This window comes from Elephas maximus, chromosome 3, assembly GCF_024166365.1.
Source record: "Elephas maximus indicus isolate mEleMax1 chromosome 3, mEleMax1 primary haplotype, whole genome shotgun sequence".
In the NCBI taxonomy this organism is placed as follows: domain Eukaryota; kingdom Metazoa; phylum Chordata; class Mammalia; order Proboscidea; family Elephantidae; genus Elephas; species Elephas maximus.
In genome coordinates, this window is record NC_064821.1 from 41,650,199 (window position 1) to 41,669,820 (window position 19,622).

Genomic DNA, 19,622 nt, shown 5'->3' on the forward strand with positions numbered 1-19,622 from the left:
CGTGATACTTGGCCCTGACTTGGGGGGAAGGGGCCCTCTAGATAGGTCACTTGTCTGGACCCCAAAGGGTTAAGGAGCAAGTGCTGCTTGCTTTGTTCCCGGCCATCTAATCAGATGTTAACCTGCAGCCTGGTCCCCAATCCCTTCCTTATGACAGTGATTAGCCCTGCTCGGGCTGAATAGGCTGCACCATTCCTATGGTAACCTTCAAAATGCATTCCTCGGCCTCGCTGCCTCCTCCAGTAATTACATTCTTAACTCGTCCCACAAACAGCATGCTAATTAGCCGCTTAAGAGCCTGGCTTCATCCCGCTCCCCAGCCAGCCTGAGAAAGGGGCCTGGAGAAGGCTCCCCCCGACCCCCCCAACCTCCAGCTCCTCTTTTCCCCCCCTTCCTCCCTCAGATGGACAGGAAATCAGTGAGGTGGCCCAGGCAACCAGGCCAAGCCAGACCCCCCCAAATCTGTGAGGGCAGTGCAAAGGCAGGAGGATGGTGGCCCCCCCCCAACCCCTGAAGTCGCTCTCTGCCTGGGGCCACCTATTTGCCCGACTTCGGGGGTGTGAGGCTGGAGGGCGTGTCCTGCAAGGCCTTCCAGCCCTCATGCCCCCAACAGCCTCGGTTCACGCCTGCATGGGGTGGGCACAGGAAAACAGAGGCAGCTGGGCCTTGTGAGCTTGGCTTCCCCGCGAAGAAGGCCAAGTGCGCAGGAAGAAGAGCAGGGGAGAGCTCCTCGGACGAGATGGTCATTGCTAGTTGCTATAGAGTCCATTCCAACTCATGGCAACTCCATGTGCGCAGAGTAGAACCGTGCTCCACAGGGTTTTAGTGGCTGATTTTTTGGAAGTAGACCACCAGACCTCTCTTCCGAGGTGCCTCTGAGTGGGTATGAATCACCACCCTTTCAGTTAGTAGTCTGGTGGTTAACTATTTGCACCACCCAGGGACTCTGTAGATTAGCTGGGGGGCCGGGGGGCAGTATTTCATCTGGAACCTGTAGGGTAACAGGGAGGGCAGCATCCTGGGTCGGGGGCGGGGGTGGGTGGGTGGTCCCTCTGAGGCTCCGTCCTGGAATCTAGCCATCCCCTCTTGTTCATACTGTAATGGAAGTCACTGGAAGGATTTTCGGTAGGGGGGAGTAACATGAGCCAGACTCTATTTGTGAAGGACTTCCGCGGCTCCAGCACAGAGTATGTAAGAAGGAGGGCACCTGGGTTCAGGTGAGGGGCTGTTGGGGGTCCTAGCGGGAGGAGGTCAAGGCTGGATGAGGTGCTGGCTATGGAGTTGGCAGGGGTGGGCTTTGGGTATGTTTTGGAGGTGGAGCTGGCAAGGATTGCTGGCGTGAATGTGGGGGTGCAGGAAAAGAAAGACTCTCCCCACCAGGTTCCTGGCTTGAACACCTTAAGAGAGGTGAGGTCGCCGTGTGGGGAGGCGCCAATCCCAGGCGGAACTACCTTTGATCAGCTGGGAGGGAGGCAGAGCAGCCTCCACCTATTTGCTGCAAATGTGCCACAGCAGGGGTGCAGGCGTGGGCAGCCCGGCCCTGGCCCAAGCTAGCTCCAAGAGGGCTTGTTCCTGGGACAAGCAATACCTGTGCCTGCCAAGGAGCGGGACACCACCACGGACAGGTGGGTGGGCTGGAGCAGCTCAGCCCCCCCCCACCGCCCACGGGGCTCCAGCATCCTCAGAATTGGGGTGAAATAGAAAAAGTGGCATCTATGTTGGTTTGAGTCAAGTGCCCTGAAGGACGATGGGAAATGGCCATCTCTCAGGGCAGCTGCGAGCCCAGCCTGGAGCGGGGCCAGGCCTGGCATACTCAGGAGCAAATGCTTTGGTGCTCCTCCTTCCAGCTGCTGATTTTGTTGGGTCTCTCCCACCTGGTGGGCTGTGACCCCACCTTCCCTACAGCGAGGATACTCCCATCCCAGCTGAGACAGAGCTCGGGAGCAGGAGGCTCTCCAGGGCTCACGGGGCCAGGAGAAGGTTCTCTCGTGACTCTGTGCCCAGGTGATTTTGTGTCTGAGGCTTAGGGAGGGATTACCCGGCTTGGGATTGGAAGCCAGTAGTTCCCTGGTGTCAGCCTGCAAAACTAATTCTAATGTAAATAGAGCAATCCTTTAAGTATATATCATTTAATGCTCAACAGGGAGCCTACAGATCCCTGAGGCTCAAAATACCTGCTGGCTACCTTCTCTGGTCTCAGCCCATTTCCCCGATGGGCTGGGGCTGTGGTGAGCTCTGTTAGGGTATCACAGTAATTATGGATTTCTATCTGCTATTGTCCTCTCTGTGGGACTAACACCTCAGAACCACCTTCCCTTGTCAGGGATACATATGATCCCTGAGAACTCTGCAGGCTGCACCCCAGCCGCCTTCCCAAGGCACCAACTCCAAGATAAGGCTTTTGATTACCCTCTGCCCCAAGACCTGGTCCCATTCGCTGGCCACTGGCCAAGCCCCAGTGCCTGGTCGCCACTGTCATATGTCCAGCCTGGGGCTTGCTCTCCCGGGGAAGTTGTCAGAAGAGTATGGCATGGCTCCTACCTCTGAGGTCTTTCATGGCCTCAGAGGGGAAACTGAATCATCACGGAGACTCTCCCCCACTCCCCACAATTGCTGATGTGAGGAAGCTACTCCACGCCACTGCTGAGACAAGCTCTTGCCTTCCTTAGGACAGTCCTGTGAGTTGGTAGCTCTTATTAACCTAATTTGACAGTGTGGGAAGCCCTTCAACAGGATATAGAGTTTAAAATATTGCATTTGTAGGAGGGGGGCAGAACACGTGTAGCCTGGAATGATCAGTGTTTTTTTCCCATAGTTAGTGCTCCTTGTGTCTTATTTAATAAACCCTTCTCTATCCCAAGGTCAAATTCTTCTTTATTTCCTTCTTAAAGTGCTGGGGTTTTGCTGCCTGTATTTAAGTTCCTTAATCCTTCTATTATTTGTTTCCAAATGGTGTGAGGTAGGGATCTAACTTTATTTTATGTGCCACATGCATACCCCCCATCCCAGCCTAATTTATTGGGTAGAAGTCTTTGTCTTTGTGATCTAAAGTGTCACCAAGTCATCTGTAGTGTCACTTCTGCCCTACACCAAAGTTCCATGAGTGTGAGAGTATATTTCTGGGTTTTCCTGCCCCATTGAACTGGTCAGCTGGCCCATTCTGCTATTACATTGATCACCATAAACTAATACCATCCAGCTTGATGGGCATTTACATGGTGCCAGGTGCTGCCATTGACCCTGGGAGGGCAGGTAAAAGGGTAATGGGGGCGCAGAGAGATTGCCACAATGGTCCATAGTCCTATGGTACGTACCAGGCCAAGTGTGGTCTGTACCCACTGACCTGGACCCTGGACAGTGGCAGCATCTTGAGGACAACTCCTCCATGTTCAGACTCTGCTGTGAGGCAGACTACAATGAGGCTGGGATAGGGGTCAGGTGCCAGTTCTCTCCTTGATCTTAAGGAGAAAGAGTTGGAAGCAAGAAAACATGAATTGGAAATCCTTCGTCAATCCAAAATGATTCCAGATTGTTCCAAAGGGTATCACAAAATTTTAAAACTATAGTAAAACAAGGTTACGTCAATTGAAAAACAGGCGTGTGCTGTGTGGTCCATTCTCTTCAGGTGTCACAGATTTTTCATGTCATGGGACTCCCTGTGTCAGTCTCATCGCATTAGGCAGAAGCGTGGCTGTCTCTTCTCTGATTGGACCAAATGCTGTGACACTAACTTGTATGTATGATGCATTTGTACAATACAATGCATGTAATTATAATCTATAATATAATGTGATATAGTTAATACAATAATAATGATGGTGATGATCATAATATTGGTTGTGGATTGAATTGTCTCCCTCAAAGATATGTATTGAAGTTCTAACCGAACCAGTGAATATGACCCTGTTTGGAAATAGGGTTTTTTTTTGTTATGATAATGAGGCCACACCAGGGTAAGGTAGATCCTAAACCTAATTGCTTCTGAGGGTATCTTATGAAAAGAGGAGAACAGACACAGACACACACATGCCAAGGAATGCCAAGGAGCTCCCAGGGCTGCTGACAAGGGAGAACCATCCCCTGATTCGGACTCCTGGCCTCTAAAACTGTGAGACAGTAAGTTCCTGTTCTTTAAATCCACCCACTGTGGTATCAGTGTTACAACAGCCATACGTGACTAAGGCAGTTATGATTATTGTTGTTATTGTTTTACTGTCAGCAGGAGGAGGTCACTATCTTGGGAGTAGCCATGAGGTCATGATCCCCAGAACTTGGGGCAAGCTTCCTACCCCTCAGTGCAGGGGAGGCTCAGTGCGGCTCCCTAAAAGATGCTGAGATGATTCTGCTCCATCAGCCCCAGGAAGTCAACTATCTTTTAATAACTGTCTAATACTTAACGATCTCAGCAGTCCCTCGGGGGGGCCTAGTGAAGCTGCTGAAGCGGCTAGGCCCGGGTTTCCCAAGGAGTAATTGAAGAGTGAGTAGGGCATGGATTCACATCTGGGTGAGAAACTGTTGTCACCAATGAACATCACCAAATCCATGGAGGAGCCTTGTGATGTGTGTGTCTGTGTGTCTAAGCTAAGAAGTTGAAACCTGACATTCCAGTGGGGTCTCAAAAACCCATCCCCCCCCCCCCAGACTGACCAGTGGCAACGGATGAATTTGGCTCATCACTAGTGTGTCTTGGAAGCTGTTTCAAGTAGCAATGCAGAGGCAGGAGTAGGCTCATCCTTCCCTGGGCAGGTTGGGATGGAGGTGGGGCTCACCCTGGGACTGCCTGGCTCTTCCCCCTCCACTGAGAGAAAGACATACATAATTACCTGTGCAGTGATGATGCTGTGTGTCAGCACAGGGTGTCCCTGTTTACTCACCACATCCCGGTGGAGGAAGGGTGGCATGGTCCCCAATCCACAGGTGACAAGCTGGGAGGTGAGCAGGGCCTGTGCAGCGGCACCTGCATGTAGACCCAAAGCCAGCTGTGGGTGCTATGTGCCTGACTCGCACCCTTGGAGGCCCTGGGTGGCATCAGAGGCACTGTCCCCGCAGGAGACTTGGCCCTTGCCAGGGAGGCCCAGGAGCCTGCATGAGTGGGGGACCTGTGCCATCAGGGACATAGCTGAAGAAGGGACCAGCACTCCAAAAATCTGCAGCTAACAATCACCCCAGTACCCTGGGGTCTCCTAGCTGCCCCACATGAACAATGCCCCATGGCTGCCTGGGAAGTGCCTTGTTGTGCCCAGGATCTGCCCTCCATGACCACCTCCCCTGGGGTCTAGGTATGGCCTGGGAGGCATGGGGAGTGTGATTTATTTCTCTTGGGGTCTGGTGCTGTGTTAACCAGCTCCTTGCCCCTGCCTGTGTGGCAACGAGGCAGCTACTTCCCCCCAGATCTGTTCTTCGGTCTGTCCTGCTTCCTGAGGACACCTGGCCCCAGGGAGCATGGGTGGGAGATTGGGAAGGACAGGAGCTGTGGGAATCCTTGGTACCTCCCCATGGATATTTGCGTGCTGGGTGCTGGGGCAGTAGGAGCAGGTGGGACACACTTTCCCTCACCAAGCTCCCGAGCTCTGCCAGCCAGTGTCTGCTTCTTCCCAGAGGCTTCATAGTTGGGGTACACCCACCAGGAGGGCCTCTGCTGGCCCATCTCAGGTGCTGCTTTCTCTCTCTAGTGTTCAAATCGGTGAGTTTCAGGAAAGGAAAGCTGTGGAACTCCTCATGGTCATACTAGTCTTCTAGGTGACTATCTTAGTTATCTAGTGCTGCCATAACAGAAATACTGCAAGTGGATGGCTTTCACAAAGAGAAATTTATTTTCTCACAGTCCAGTAGGTTACAAGTCCAAATTCAGGGCATCGGCTCCAGGGGAAGGCTTTCTCTCTCTGTGGGCTCTGGAGGAAGGTCCTTGTCCTCAATCTTCCCCTGGTGGAGGAGCTTCTCAGACGCAGGGACCCCAGGTCCAAAGGACGTGCTCTGCTCCTGGTGCTGCTTTCTTGGTGATATGAGGTCCCCAACTCTCTGCTTGCTTCCCTTTCCTTCTGTCTCTTGAGAGATAAAAGGTGGTGCAGGCCGCATCCCAGGGAAACTCCCTTTACACTGGATCAGGGAGGTGACCTGAGTAAGGGCAGTGTTACAATCCCACCCTAATCCTCTCAATATAAAATTAAAATCACAAAATGGAGGACAGCCACAGGATACTGGGAATCATGGCCTAACCAAGTTAATACACACATTTTTGGGGGACATAATTCAGTCCATAACAATTACTCTAACAAAACACGAAGTGGTGGCTTTGAACAATGGAGATTCATGCTCTCACAGTTCTAGAGACCAAAATCTGAATCCAGGGTGTCAGCAGGGCTATGCTCTTTCCCAAGTCTCCAGGGGAAGATGCTTCCTTGTCTCTCCCAGTTCCTGGAGGCCCCAGACATTCCTTGGCTTGTGGCTGCATCACTCTAGTCTCTGCCCCCATATTCACATGGTCGTCTGCCCTCTGTCTCTCTGTGTCTCTTCTCTTTATACGACACCACGCAGGTGGCACTGTGACCCACCCTACTCCAGGATGACCTCATGTTAACCTGACTGATGTTAACATCTTCAAAGACCCTATTTCTAAACAAGGTCACATTCACAGGTACCTGGGGCTAAGACTTCAATATACATTTTTGGGGGACACAATTCAATCTATAACAATGATTAAAGTTGGACCTCAACTGGACCATTCCTTGAAAATTCATATAACTCAACACAAAAAAGGATGGCATCTTTTTCTTAGGATGCCAGCATTAGCTTGGTGTGAATTTTCTTCCCCTCATGTGGTATCTCTGACTTGTAGAATTTCTGGGGTCATAGAGAGAGGATTTTGGACATGGTGGGCTTAGCCCTGCTGAAAACAGAGAAGAAAGGAGATGCCAGTTAGGGAGAAAACACATTGGCATCAAGTTGACGCCAACTTATGGTGACCCTATGTGTGTGAGAGTAGACCTGTGCTCCATAAGGTTTTCAGTGGCTGATTTTTTGGAAGCAGGTCACCAGGCCTTTCTCCTGAGGTGCCCCTGGGTGAGCTCAAACCTCCAACCTTTCATGGGCTGAGCATATTAACCATTGTACCATCCAGGGCTCCTTCACTGACTGAGGGGGATGCCTGTGAATTCACTCCCCATATGTGTTTAGTAAATGGCTCTATGTGGCCATGCTGCCCCTGCCCTCAGCTTGCCCCCACTCCCCATCCTCTGGGTGCTGATACACACTGTTGCTTCACTCAGGCCGTGTACCCTTGCCATCCACTTGGGCCCGCTGAGCACCCTGGAAGTTACTGTGTGGACTGGTTGATTCATGCATACATTTCTTCACTTCAGTGCGTGTTTATGGAGCCCCCGCTGTGAGCCCCGCGTGGGTCAGGCCCCTGGGGGTGCTTTGGGGAGCAAGCACAGCCTGCCTTCGGTCCTTGCTGTAGGGTGGGCTGTGGACATCAAGGAAGGAGCCGCGTCAACCAGACAGTGGCCGCTGCACTTCCTGTACAGCCGCTGGGAGACCAGGGACCAAGAGCTAACAGCTGGCTCTGTGAGGTCTGGTTAAACTAGATGCACCAGCCCTCAGCAAGGCAGGTTGCACATGGCGCCAGAGCCCAGGCTCCAGGAGGGTGGGGCCATGGGGGGATCCGTGTGCCAAGGTTAAGACAGGGAACTGGTCTCTGATCAGATGGCCAGGTTCCTCCTGAGTTGCTGAGGCCTTGCCCCCTGGCTTCTTGATGGAGATGAGTCAGACAGGGGGAGCCGAGGGGGGTGGGCGGTGCCAGGCCAGCACAAGGGCAGGCAGAACACTGTGGGATGTCTGGGGGCCCCCAAGCCAGCGGGCCTGCTATGGGTGATGGATATGGAGAGAAGGTAGAGGCAATATGCCCCCATCCACCTCGGCCCATGTTCTCCCTGCCTGTCTGCTTTCACCCTAGCCCCCAGATGACACTGGCCTGACCCTGTGCCCACCCACGCTCACCGCCTGTCTGGTGCCAAGCCCATTGGAGGAGGGCAGGGAGATGGGGACAGCTTTGCCCTCTGCCCTGGCCCTTGATGGGGGCAGTCTGCACAGGCCTCTGTGTTGCCCTGCATGGGGGCGGGGGAGCCCGTGAGACAAGAGCCTCCTCTTGGGATGAGGGGAGGTGGCGAGGTGGGGGGGAATCTCTGCACACAGAGACCAGGATTCTTGCCTGAAGGGCTGAGAGCCAGGCATGTGTGCAGGCCCCGGGGGCCACAGGGAGTTCTGCAGGGAGGATGGGGTGGAGGAAGAAGAGGAGCAAAGGAAGAAGGAGGGGGGAGGAGCAGGGGGAGGAGCAGAGGGAGGAGGGAGAGGAGTAAGAGCAAAGGGAAGAGGAGGAGGGAGAGAAGGAGGGTGAGAAGGAGTAGTAAGGAAGGAAGGGAGAAGGGGGGAGGAGGGAAATAGGAGACAGGGGAGGAGGGACAGGAGTAAGAGGAAAGAGAGGAGAGAGAGAGGAAGGGTGAGAAGAAGGAGCAGGAGCTAGGAGAGGAGGGAGAGAGGGAGGAGGAGGAAAAAAGGGAGGAGAGAAGAAGTGAGAGAGAGAGGAGGAAAATGGGAAGGTAGAAGGAGGAGAAGAGAGGGAGGAGGGAGGCGAAGGGAAGGAGGAAGAAGAGGCAAAGATGAGGGAGGAGGAGGAGGGAGAGAGAGGAGGAGGAAGGAACAGAGGAAGAGGATGAAGGAAGGGGAGCAGGAGGGGAGGGGCAAGAGCTAGAGGGCAGAGGTGTGGGCTGGTGGGAAGGGTGGGGCGGTGGACACAGCACCCCAGGACGGTGCCCCTTCCAAGCCTGGCCTTTGTCTGCTATGGAACGCCCGCCCGCCCTGCAGCCCCAGTCAGAGGGCTAATCTTTCCTCGCTGGGTTGAAAAGGTCCAGCATCCCAGCAGCTACACGCCGCGGCTGCCTATTCTCCACCCAGGGCCCAATCACCGGACAGTGCTCCCTCCCACCCGCGCCCTTGGAGGGGGCGGCCTGGGCACCCGCGCAAATCATGTTCCGGAAATTAGCTTCCATTGAGGGCCGGGCGGCGCGCGGCCGGGGCACCACTGCTGACAAATGTCAGCGAGGGCAATTTGGGGGCTGTGATTAAGATCTTATCGAGGTGGGAAGTAAATAGAGAGGACTTTAATAAAACTACCGCCCGAGCCTGCTTACCAATTCTCAAACTTCCATTTTTTTCCTTGCTTTTTTCCAATTTGGGTGAATTTAGAAGGGAAGACCAAAAAGGTCTGCGTTCAAGGAGAAGTTAGACTCTAAGCATCACTTAAATGGATTAAATAGCCCTCCCGGGAGCCCAGGACTTCCTTCCCTGGGGACAAAGGATGGAGGGGACAGGAGAGACAGAGGTGTCTTTGTCTCTAAATTCCCTCTTCTAAAAAGTCGAAGATTCGGCAACCAGGAGGGATCGCCTGTGTTCAGCGACCAGCTTCAGGCTGCCAGTTTTGCTTTTATTTGGTCACGAACATTATTTTGTAGCAGTAGAAGTTTTCCTGAAATAAAGTGTAAGTGAGCCCCGCATGTGCAGATGGTGGTCCTGCCTGTGAGTGCCAGCCTCCTTGGAGGTGGACGTCTCTCTTTGAAAGGTGGTCAGGGTGGCTTCACTGCTGGGTTTATTTTTGTCTCTAATGACTACCCCAGCCTTCGAGACTGCTGGTGAAGGGACCTGGACCCCAGTGATCGCTCTGCTCTCCTGCTGTGGCTGGAACCTGGAGGCCACCCCCAGCAGCTGGATCCCTGTTTCCTGGCCAGGACTTCTGTTGGCTGATGAGGACAGTGACTGGCATGCATCAGGGGAGTGGAGTGGACACAGCTCAATGCACGGACCTGGTTGCAGCTTGTGTCCCTCTCAGGGCAGCTGAGTGGCCTCGGCCCTCCTGAGAGGAAGGGGTGTGGAGCAGCACCTTCCTGGTGGGGAGGGACTGGAGGTTGCCCCAAGGAGAACACATGCAGAGGGCCCAGCAAGTGGTCATGGGGTGGGACAGTGGGAACGTGGGACAGTGGTGACCCAGCCCTGGTCACAGGGAGCCCACTGGGCCCTGGAGGGAAACATGCTGTTGGGTGGTCAGTGCTGCTCAGGTAGGCTTGAAATAGCACTGGGTCTCTATGACTCACTCCTACCTGAGGCCAGAGCCCCCAGGGGAGAGGGTCTGAGTGTCTAGACTTTGGGAGGGGGCTGAAGGGTGTGCCCTGGAATGTTTTCTGAGGGATAGAAGGAAGAAAGGGAGGGAAGGAGGGAGGGAGGGAGGAGGAAGGAAGAAAGGAAGAGAGGGAGGGAGGGAGAAAGGAAGGGAGGAGAGAGGAAGGGGGGAGGGAGGAAGGGAGCAGGGAGGGAGGAAAGAAAGAAGGGAGGAAGGGAGAAAGGGTGGAGGGAAGGAAGAAGGGAGGGAGGGAGGGAGAGAGGAAAGGAAGGAGGGAGAGAGAGAGAAGAAGAGAAGAAAAAACGGAGGAAAAGAGGAAGGGAGGAAAGTAGGAAGGAGAGGGCCAGGGGAGGGAAGGTCAGAGAAGACGGCTTGGATAACAAAGCAGGGAGTCAGGAGTCCGAGTGGGGGAGGCCGCCTAGGAAGGTGGAGCTGTATTTAGAGCAGAGTTCCTCCACCTCGGCATTACTGACATTTTGTTCTGGATCATTCTTTGTGGTGGGGGCTGTCCCATACATCGTAGGATGTTGAGAAGCTTCCCTGGCCTGCACTCACTTGATGCCAACCGCACCCCCTCCACACAGTGGTGAACACCACAGTGTCTCCAGGCTTTGCCAAATGCACCCTGTAGGGCAGACAGCAGGGTTGAGAACCCCTGGTTTTGATGCCGCTGAAAGAAAGTCAGCTCTGGGGGAAGCTGCTGCATCCTCGGCCCCGTCTCTGCACCCAGAGACTTGGGAATCCAAGGAGTTAGTTTTTTCTTGAGAACATTTTCTATTTCTCCTCTTGTTTTAAACACTTAAGATGAAAAGAGACAAATCTTGGAGTGTTTCCTTTGCCTGCCAACGTTTTGTTTTATTTTCTGTTTAAACCCACAAGTGATGTGCGGAGGAGTTTTAGCATCAATGTTGCCGAGTTTCAAAACGTTTAAAGATTCACAGTGAACTGCCCACTGGAGATGTCATGTTGTTGTTTAAGATAGCAACATCTACCCCCATCTCATCCAAACACAAATACGGAAAGCCAGCCACCCCGTAAACTCCAGCTCCACACTGCCCTGCAGAGGGGCAGAGGTGGGCACCCAACCAAGAGCCCGTCAGTGTTTCCAAGGGGGAGCTGGGTCCTTTGTGCCTAAACAAGCAGGCGCCACCCTACCCCAGCAGAGCCCCCACCTCCATCCTGGGTGGATAATTGACGGAGTCCCAAATGTCAGGGACTGGGGGAGGGAGGGGAGTCCCTAGGTGGTACAAATAGTGAACTCGCTCTGCTGTTGACTGAAAGGTTGGAGGTTCAAGTCCGTCCAGAGGCACCTCAGAAGAAAGACCTGGCAATCTGCTTTCAAAAATCAGCCATTGAAAACCCTATGGAGCTCAGTTCTACTCTGGCACACGTGGAGTAGCCATGAGTTGGAACTGAGTCCATGGCAACTGATTTTTGGGGGGGAAGGGAGGAGGTTCTTGCGTGACTTCCAAGGTGTGAGAGGACGAGCCCCTGCCTCCCACGCACCTGGCCACAAACCCTTGCTTCTCTTGTCTGATCACACTTTCCCCTCCCCTGTCACCAGCCCTTGCTGTGTGACAGCATCACCTGGTGCTTCAGGAGGCAGACTTTGCAAATGGAAGGGTTTGGTTTTAACCCCAGCTCTGCTGTGTCCTTCCTGTGTGGCCTTGGTCGAGCTTGCTCCTCTCTGAGTTTCCTGCTCACCTGGTGGAGCAAGGGGGAGAATTGGCTTGCTTGCTTGCATGGTTGGGGTGTGTGTGTCATGGATTGAATTATGCCCTCCCCTATGTGTATTAAATCCTATCACTAATGAGATGGATTAGTGGCAGTTATATTGATGAGGTCTATAAGATTAAATAGTGTCTTAAGCCAATCTCTTTTGAGATATAAAAGAGAGAAGTGAGCAGAGAGTCATGGGGACCTCCTACCACCAAGAAAGCAGAGGTGGGAGCAGAGCCGATCCTTTGGACCTGAGGTTCCTGTGCTGAGCTGCTCCCAGACCAGGGGAAGAATGGTGACAGGGACCTTCCTCTAGAGCTGAAAGAGAGAGAAAGCCTTCCCCTGGAGCTGGCGCCCTGAATTCGGACTTCTAGCCTACTGGACTGTGAGAAAATAAACTTCTCTTTGTTAAAGCCATCCACTTGTGTTTGTTATAGCAACACTAGATGACTAAGACAAGGGTGGTTCCTTGGGTGGGTATTTGCTGGGTGATAGGAGGGTCAGGGAGATGATGCAGGCCAAGCACTTGGCCTGTCCCAGGTCCCCGAAAAGTCAAATCCAAAAACCCCTCCCGCCAAGACCTCAGAACCAATGGCAGCAGCAGCAGGTGTCTCTTCCCCAGTGGTGGTGGCACAAAGGGGTGGTGAGAACATGGTGGCCCCAGTAAGAGGGATACGGAGGGCTGGGAATGATAGAGAAAGCAAACCCTGAAGCTCCCGAGCAATCCCAGCAGGACAGGAAGGTGACAGATGACAGGAGCTGGCGGCTGTGCTCAGATGGAGGAATGGCACGTGGACTTTGCACTCCGAAGGATCGATGTGCAGTCAGGCAGGGGAGTAGGGGCCTGGGAATGGCATGTGTGTGAACAAAGGAGCAGACCGGAGAGGGTCTGTGCACATGGCCTGCCTTTGCCGAAAACCACAATTGCACAGGTGGGGGCGGAGTGGGCAGGCTCTCCTGGTGTCTGGGTCCACCAAGTCACCAGGGCCAAGGCTGGGCTGATGGGGGCTGCACTGGCCATGGGGCCTCCAGGCTTGGGCCCGGATGAGGTGCGTCACCTGGCTGCAAGCTAGCAGGTTCAAGGGTGCTGGGGCTGTGGCCCTGGATCCCACAGAGTCGTCTTCCAGAACCCCACCTCTGCCCTGCCTCTTGGGTGGGTGTAGACATCCTCCGGGGGCCCTTGGGTGCCTGAGGCAGTGCCGGGGCTCTCTGCCCTGTGTGTGGCACCTGGAGGCTGCTTCTAGGCTGGGGAGGTTTGCACCTTCCTGGGAGGGCTCCCAGGTGACACTCCTTGCCCTGCAGTTCCCTGGGAGCTGGTCCTGAGACAGGCAGTGAGCCCAGCATGGCAGAAGCTGGCAACCGCTCATGCAGGAGCCAGCCCAGGTCCTGCTAGGGCCCCAGAACCCAATACAGGACCTGGCTTGAGGGGTGGATGCCACAGTGAGAGCCATGGGCTGGAGGTCCTCTCAGGGAGCACAACCACTTGATCTCATGGCTCCTACATCAGCAGGAGAGGAGGAGAGGGCAGCACGGGGGGAGGGGAGGTGCCAAGGGAAGAGGGAGGTGGATGTTGTCCCTGTTACCCTGCCCTCCCTGCTCTGTTTATTCCCGTGCTCTTGTTCCACAGTTTTGTGTCCAGGACCCCCTGTGGACAAAATGAACCCAAACGCCGATGCAGAGAAATGGTGAGCAGTGTGGGTGGACGCTGGGGATGTCCCAGAAAGAGGTCCAGTCCTTCCGTGTCTCTGGTCTTGACTTATGAGGAATTTTACTCCTGGTTGCTACCGACCCCATCCTACCACTGCCCTCACTGGGTTTGGTGACTTGGTGCACATGTCTCTTGCCTTTAATTGCTTGCGCCACCCCTGCTCTATCCTCTCTGCCTGGGACAGAGGCTGCTTGGTGGGGCCCATGCCTCAGCTTCCATTGCAGACACCATGCTCCTGGTTCCCTCAGGTCTGCTCCCTGATCATCCATCGTGTACTCCGGCCACCAGGCTGGGGCCAGAGCAAGGGGCTGGTTGGAGGCCCCTCCTCGCTGCACAGTGCCTGTGGCTGAGAGCCTTCAGCTCCCAGTGCCAGGGAAATGCCGTGATTGCTTTGGGTTAAACCTTACACAAACCCACAGGCTGAGGCACCCTCCACTGGTGCCTTGGAATAAAAATATGGGGACTTGGCTTCGCAACAAGCCAAGCTGACTTTCTCTATTTCAACAGCTCTCATGCTCTGGGGTAGATCAGGAAGCCAATGTCTGTGGCCGTTGGGAAGGTGTAAGAAGCAAGTTTGAAGCGCTGGGTGGGGAGCTGGCTCCCTGGAAACATGTGCCCCGGGGGAGGGGAGGGTGACTGGTGGGCACAGACCCTCCTCACAGTCTTCCCCATGTGGGTCGATCTTCCTCCTTTAGGCTTTCCTGCTCTAAGTTTTTAGCCACAGTTTTTTCCTGCTGAAATCCTCTTGGAATGATTCGTTCCTAGTTTTTCCATCCTCATACCTACCTCTGTGCAAGCTGCCTCCGGCAGGCCTGGATTTAAGGGCATTTAAAATACAAATATAGCATGAGGGGCAAGGCATGTCGGCCCCAACGTTCCGTCGTCGCAGCCACAAGCCCTCTTCAGGAGTAGGAAATTAAATCAGACCGTGGAGAGACGAGGCAGATTGAAACCAGGGGCTCTGCGATTTTGGGCAAAGGTGGCCAGGAGCCGGCTAGTGAGGGCACTGCGCACATAAACGCTCTTCCTGTTCCGGTGCTTTCCGCCATCTTCTCTGTGTCACAGGACATAGGCATAGGAGCAAGAGCCACGCGTCTCCAGAGAGGTTGGGATGGTGCGCAAGGGGCTGTAAGTGCCAACTGGCCTCCTGCTGTCCACACAGGGATATGATCAATTGTGTGTTCATCCCAACTTCTGTGTGAGTGATTCGGGAATGACTGAGCCTGAAGATAACTGTTTGCCCCCATCTCATCCCCCATCTGAGGCATGTGGCTGGCTGTCTTGGGCTGCTGGGTGAGGGCCAGCACCCTGCTTAGTCCAGGGACCCAGACCTGCATGTACTTCTAGCTGGATCATGGTTTGCTCAGCTAACTGGTGGGAACCAGAGCTCTGCAGCCCAGGGCCAGCCTCCTTTCTGAGCTTTCGCTACCATGTTCCCTCTGTGGGTGTCCGAAGACCCAGCACCCCCTGGTCCTAGAGGAGTGTTAAGCACACTTATGTTTTGTCTTTAGAAGTCAAGAGGAAAGGTTGTCCAAGGGCCCACATTGGCTCACACACCCCTTGGACTTGGAGGCTCCAGGAGCCAGGCTTCTTGATGCCAGGAATCTCAGCAAAGGTGCTGCATGTGGGTGAGTGTGCACGCGTTTGCACAGAGTGTACATGTCCATGCTCAGCGTACACAGACACACACACATGCACATATGCACACACGTGCAGACACGTCCACACATGTGTACATGCACATGCATCCACATGTGTACATGCCCACACACATGCACACATATACATAATTGCACACACACACCCACATGCATCCACACATCCACACATGCACACATGTATACACACATCCACACAGACACACATGCACACACATACTCACACACATATGAGCTGTTTTCACAAACCCGTGAATCCAGGACTCCAGAAACACTGGTTTAGACCTGCTTGGAGTGTGGACAATCAAGAGCCATCTATACTTTAGAATCACATGGAAATCTGGCTGTTTCAGGGACGTTGATTCGCATTTCCCACCCTACTTGGCCCCCTTTGCAGAGTGAGCCCCCGGGGAGGAAGGCTCCGCATGGAATTGGTGGCCACTCTAGTGTGCCTGGACACCTCTGCAGCCTTATGCTCAGAGCCAGGTTGGCACGGGACCAGATTTGGGGGCTCCGAAGGGGGTTGATTTGGGGTTGTCTGGCTGGAAGCTTCCCCAGCATGACATCATCCAAGCCATCGCTGGGACTTGCTATTAAGATTATAAAACGGACACCAGGAGAATGGGTGGTGAGGAGGGGAGAGGCCGGGAAAGAAACATTTCAAGGCTGTGTGGTGCTGGGTCTGTGTCACGTGTTTGGGGTGTGTGTTCTGATGCAGCCCCCTTTGTGATTATGTTGGCTGAGGCCAGCGGCGGGAGCACAGCCTCTCCTGGGGCCCTGGTACCGCTTGCTCTCAGCCTGGGCAGAGGTGTCACACGGCTGCAGGCATAGAGAGCAGCGAGCACCAGGCTGCATGCGCAGCATCCCCACCTGTGTGCCCAGGTGGGCGGGCACACACGTATGTGCCCACCTGCACATGCAGGTGTGTGTGCTAGAGTTCAGAAGTGTGTGTGTGTGCAAATGTCTAGCCATTTATGTGTACATGCATGTGCAGTTGTGTGAGCACGTGTGTGCACATGTGCTGATGTTTGTAAGTGTGCAGGTATGTACATATGTGAACATGTGTGCAAGTGTGGACATGAGTGTGTGAACATGTGCAGGTATACATGTGCAAGTGTGCAGGTGTGTGAGTGCATGCATGCAGATGTGTGCATGTGTATGAAACCACATGCGTGTGTGTACATATTCCAGGTGTGCATGAGTGTGTGTGCACACATGTGCAAGTGTATGTGCGTGTGTGCATATGTATATGTGCACATGCATGGGGGTGTGTGCATGTACATGTGCAAATTTGTATATGCACATGTGCATATGTGTTCAGGAGTGTCTCTGTGTGTAGGTATGTGAACACTATGGTGACTATGGCTCTGAATGGGCCTGAAAACTCAGAAGAAAGGCCTGAGAGAGGCCCCTGCTTCCTAAGGCACTTTAGCCCTGTGTGCGAGATCAAGGCCTAGGGACTGGATGCCTGAGCCGAAGCATGAGGGCCCTTAGTCCCATGTCTCCCTGCCTCAGCCTAACTGTGCTGTGGTGCAGGGTTGCACCCTGGGAGCTAGGGTGCACTGTGGCCTCTAAACCTCCGAAAAAGCCGGTCCCCTCTGGTGTCCCCTTGCCCCTCTGCTCTTGTGCCTTGCTTGTGCTGAGGGCCTTTGTGGCCACACACGCTGGCCTCGTCCTTGTGCCGGGATGCCCATCGATTGGCACAGAAGCCCCCTACCCTGGCAGTCCCTGCTGTGGGCCTTTTAGGAGTGGCTGAACCAGAAGGTAGAAGAGAGAGTACTGCCGCTGCACAAGGGACGAGCGTGAAATGCCGCGGCCTGGCCGGGCACAGTGGTCACCCTTTGTGCAGCCAGGCGGGTGAGCTGCCTGCAGGCCTGCCCTCAGTATCGGCTTAATTACCTTTCTCAGGACCCCAGCGTGGACAGTCTTTTCCTTGAAAGTATGCTGATGAGGCGGCCTCCCGCAGTCTGACCTCAGCCTGCCCAGAGGTCTGGGGGTTGAGGGAGCCGGCTTTCCCTAAGTTGCCTCTCAGGCTGCCCCCTAAAGCCTTGGCCCTAGGGCTGTGTGATGCTGCTGACCCCCAAAACCTCAGCCCCCGGGGACTGCTGGCCCTTAGTTCTTTGTGGACGGGGAGGATGCCGTGTATTCTCTCTCTGAAGCAGCCCAGCGTGCAACTGGGGTGGGGAAGCTGTTAGGCAGAAGGTTCTAGAAGGCTGGCCGCGGCACAGCTGGGCTGACAGGAACGTGGGAGAGTGGCTTGGGCGCCCCGTCTTTGTGCTGGCACGCTGAGACTTTCATTACAGATCCTGTTCTAACCATAAGCCATGGATTTAAGTGTTTGAAAGTCATTCCACAAGCTGAGAAAGGCCCGCCCTCTGTCATGCTGAATTGTCTCGTACTTAGCGGCTGACATGGCCCATCTGTAGGCTGCAGGGGTGGGCAGGCAGGAGGGCAGAGGGCAGCACCCTTGGGTCCCAAACTGGGGCTGAGACCGTGTGGGCGGACCTGGGTCTGCAGGCCGCCCCCAGAATGCCGTGAAGGGTGAGTCCTGCCCTGCCCAGCGGCCTTAGCTCCTCACCCTTCTCAAGGAAGAGGAGAAGGGGCAGCCCCCGCCATGCTGCCAGCTGGGCGGCTCTGTTTGCTTGCTTAGGAATGTGCTGGGCCTGGTGAGCCCCCAGGGATACCAGTGCTGTCTGGCGCCTCCCCACGGGCTGAGGTGTCAGGAGGGGCCAGGGCACAGCTTGGGGTACACTAGAGCACTCAGTCTGCCCACGACTGGCCCCAATTCTGCCACTGGTTTTGCCGAGCTTCTGAAAAACCGGAGGAAGAAGATGGGCAGCAGGGCCTGCCCTGGGCTGGGACCGAGTTACCAGCTCACAGTTCGAAATCCAAGTGATTAGGGAATGGATTAAATCTGTAGAGTGTCTCCAAGCTGGCCTTGTATCACGTGCCACAAATATCATGTGTCCCTCCCTGCCTCCCCCAAAGCCTGGCAGCCCCCCCTGCAGGGTTCCAGGAGGTTTCAGGGAATCCTCCCATGGGCTCCTGCCTCACTGAGGTCACAGTTGTCCCCACTGACTCTTGGGCTGTAATGGCAAAATTGGGGGAGCTATGACCACAGCCCATTAGCAGTGTGAGATCTGCCATGCTTGAGGGCAGAGGACAAGTGACAAGCCAGAGCTGTGGAGTGGCTGGGAGGAGAGGAGGTGGGCTTTGTTCATGAACCGGAACAGGCTACTGGGACTCATACAAAGATGACTCCAAGTGCAGGCCTAGCCGTTTATTTTAAGGGAGCCCACGGGGTCAGCCAGAGAAGGGAAGCTGGCTGTCAGCTAGACACTGCCCCCCGGCTGGCAACAGCGGGACTCAGGAGACCTCTAACCTTCAGGCTCTGTTCTTGGCCCCCTCAGTGGGGGCCCTGGGTAGAGAGGACTCATGTCCTGGTGGCTGGAGCTTCTGACGCAAAGCCTTTAGGTAAAAGCTAGTGAAGATATTTGGGGCCGGGCAGTCTGGGCAGTAGTGGGGCTTCACTGGAGTGGAGCCCGGCAGGCGCACCCCAGGTGGGCAGACCTGTCGGCCCAGTAGAGCCCAAGGCAGGAGCAGGGCGGTGCTGCCAGCCCTGGAGAAGGCTGTCAGAGCCGACTTTCTGCTTTTCCAAAGAACTTGTTCTGTGTTTAGATTAGAAACAGGATATATAATAAACTTGTTAACGTGTTAGAATCTTGTGTTGGGACAACATAAGTGGGTGTTTGCTCCTCTTTTCTTTCTGTTTGCAATAAAATGCTGCAATTAGCGCCCAGGCTCCAGAGGCAGGCCTGGGGGAGGCAGCGAAGCCTCGCGAACCCAGGATTGTGACTGGTGTCTTAGACCTGGGTCCTCACAGAGCCTGGGGTCAACTGACCCAGGCAGCTATGCAAAGGCCCTGAGGCCAGCTGGAGCCACTGGCCCTGCCTGGATGGGGTGAGGCCCCAGGAGCCCATCTCCCCAAAAGGCCGAGGACAGCAGTAGCTCCAGCACCAGCATTGGCCAGTAAAAGTGACACCGGCGGTGGTGGTGGGGCAACACGATTTGTTTTCTTAAAAAGGCTTTTATTTTAAAAGCCTCATGGCTCAGAGGAAACCAACCTGGAGCTATTTTCAGGAACGGGCTCAAAAAGCTCAGCTCTTAATTAAAACAAAACACAGTAGGAACAAGCCTTGGCCCGAAGGCCCCCCACCGGAACAAAACCGTTTCTGCTGGGGCCCACGGGGCTGTGCCGTCGCCTGCCCGCGGGCCCTGCTCGCTGGCTGAGGGCCTCCCCCAGCCCTTGGGCCAGGGCTGGACGTGTAGGACAAAGGGCAGCAGTGAAAAATGAACACGGGTTCTAAGT

General features: G+C 54.7%; 1 protein-coding gene across 5 annotated transcripts in view; it reads left to right on the top strand.

Annotated features, from left to right (window-relative positions):
* The window catches only part of PRDM16 (PR/SET domain 16), a 452,044-nt gene that overhangs the window by 40,345 nt on the left and 392,077 nt on the right, over positions 1 to 19,622 (top strand). The gene's annotated exons all lie outside the window — the stretch shown is intronic.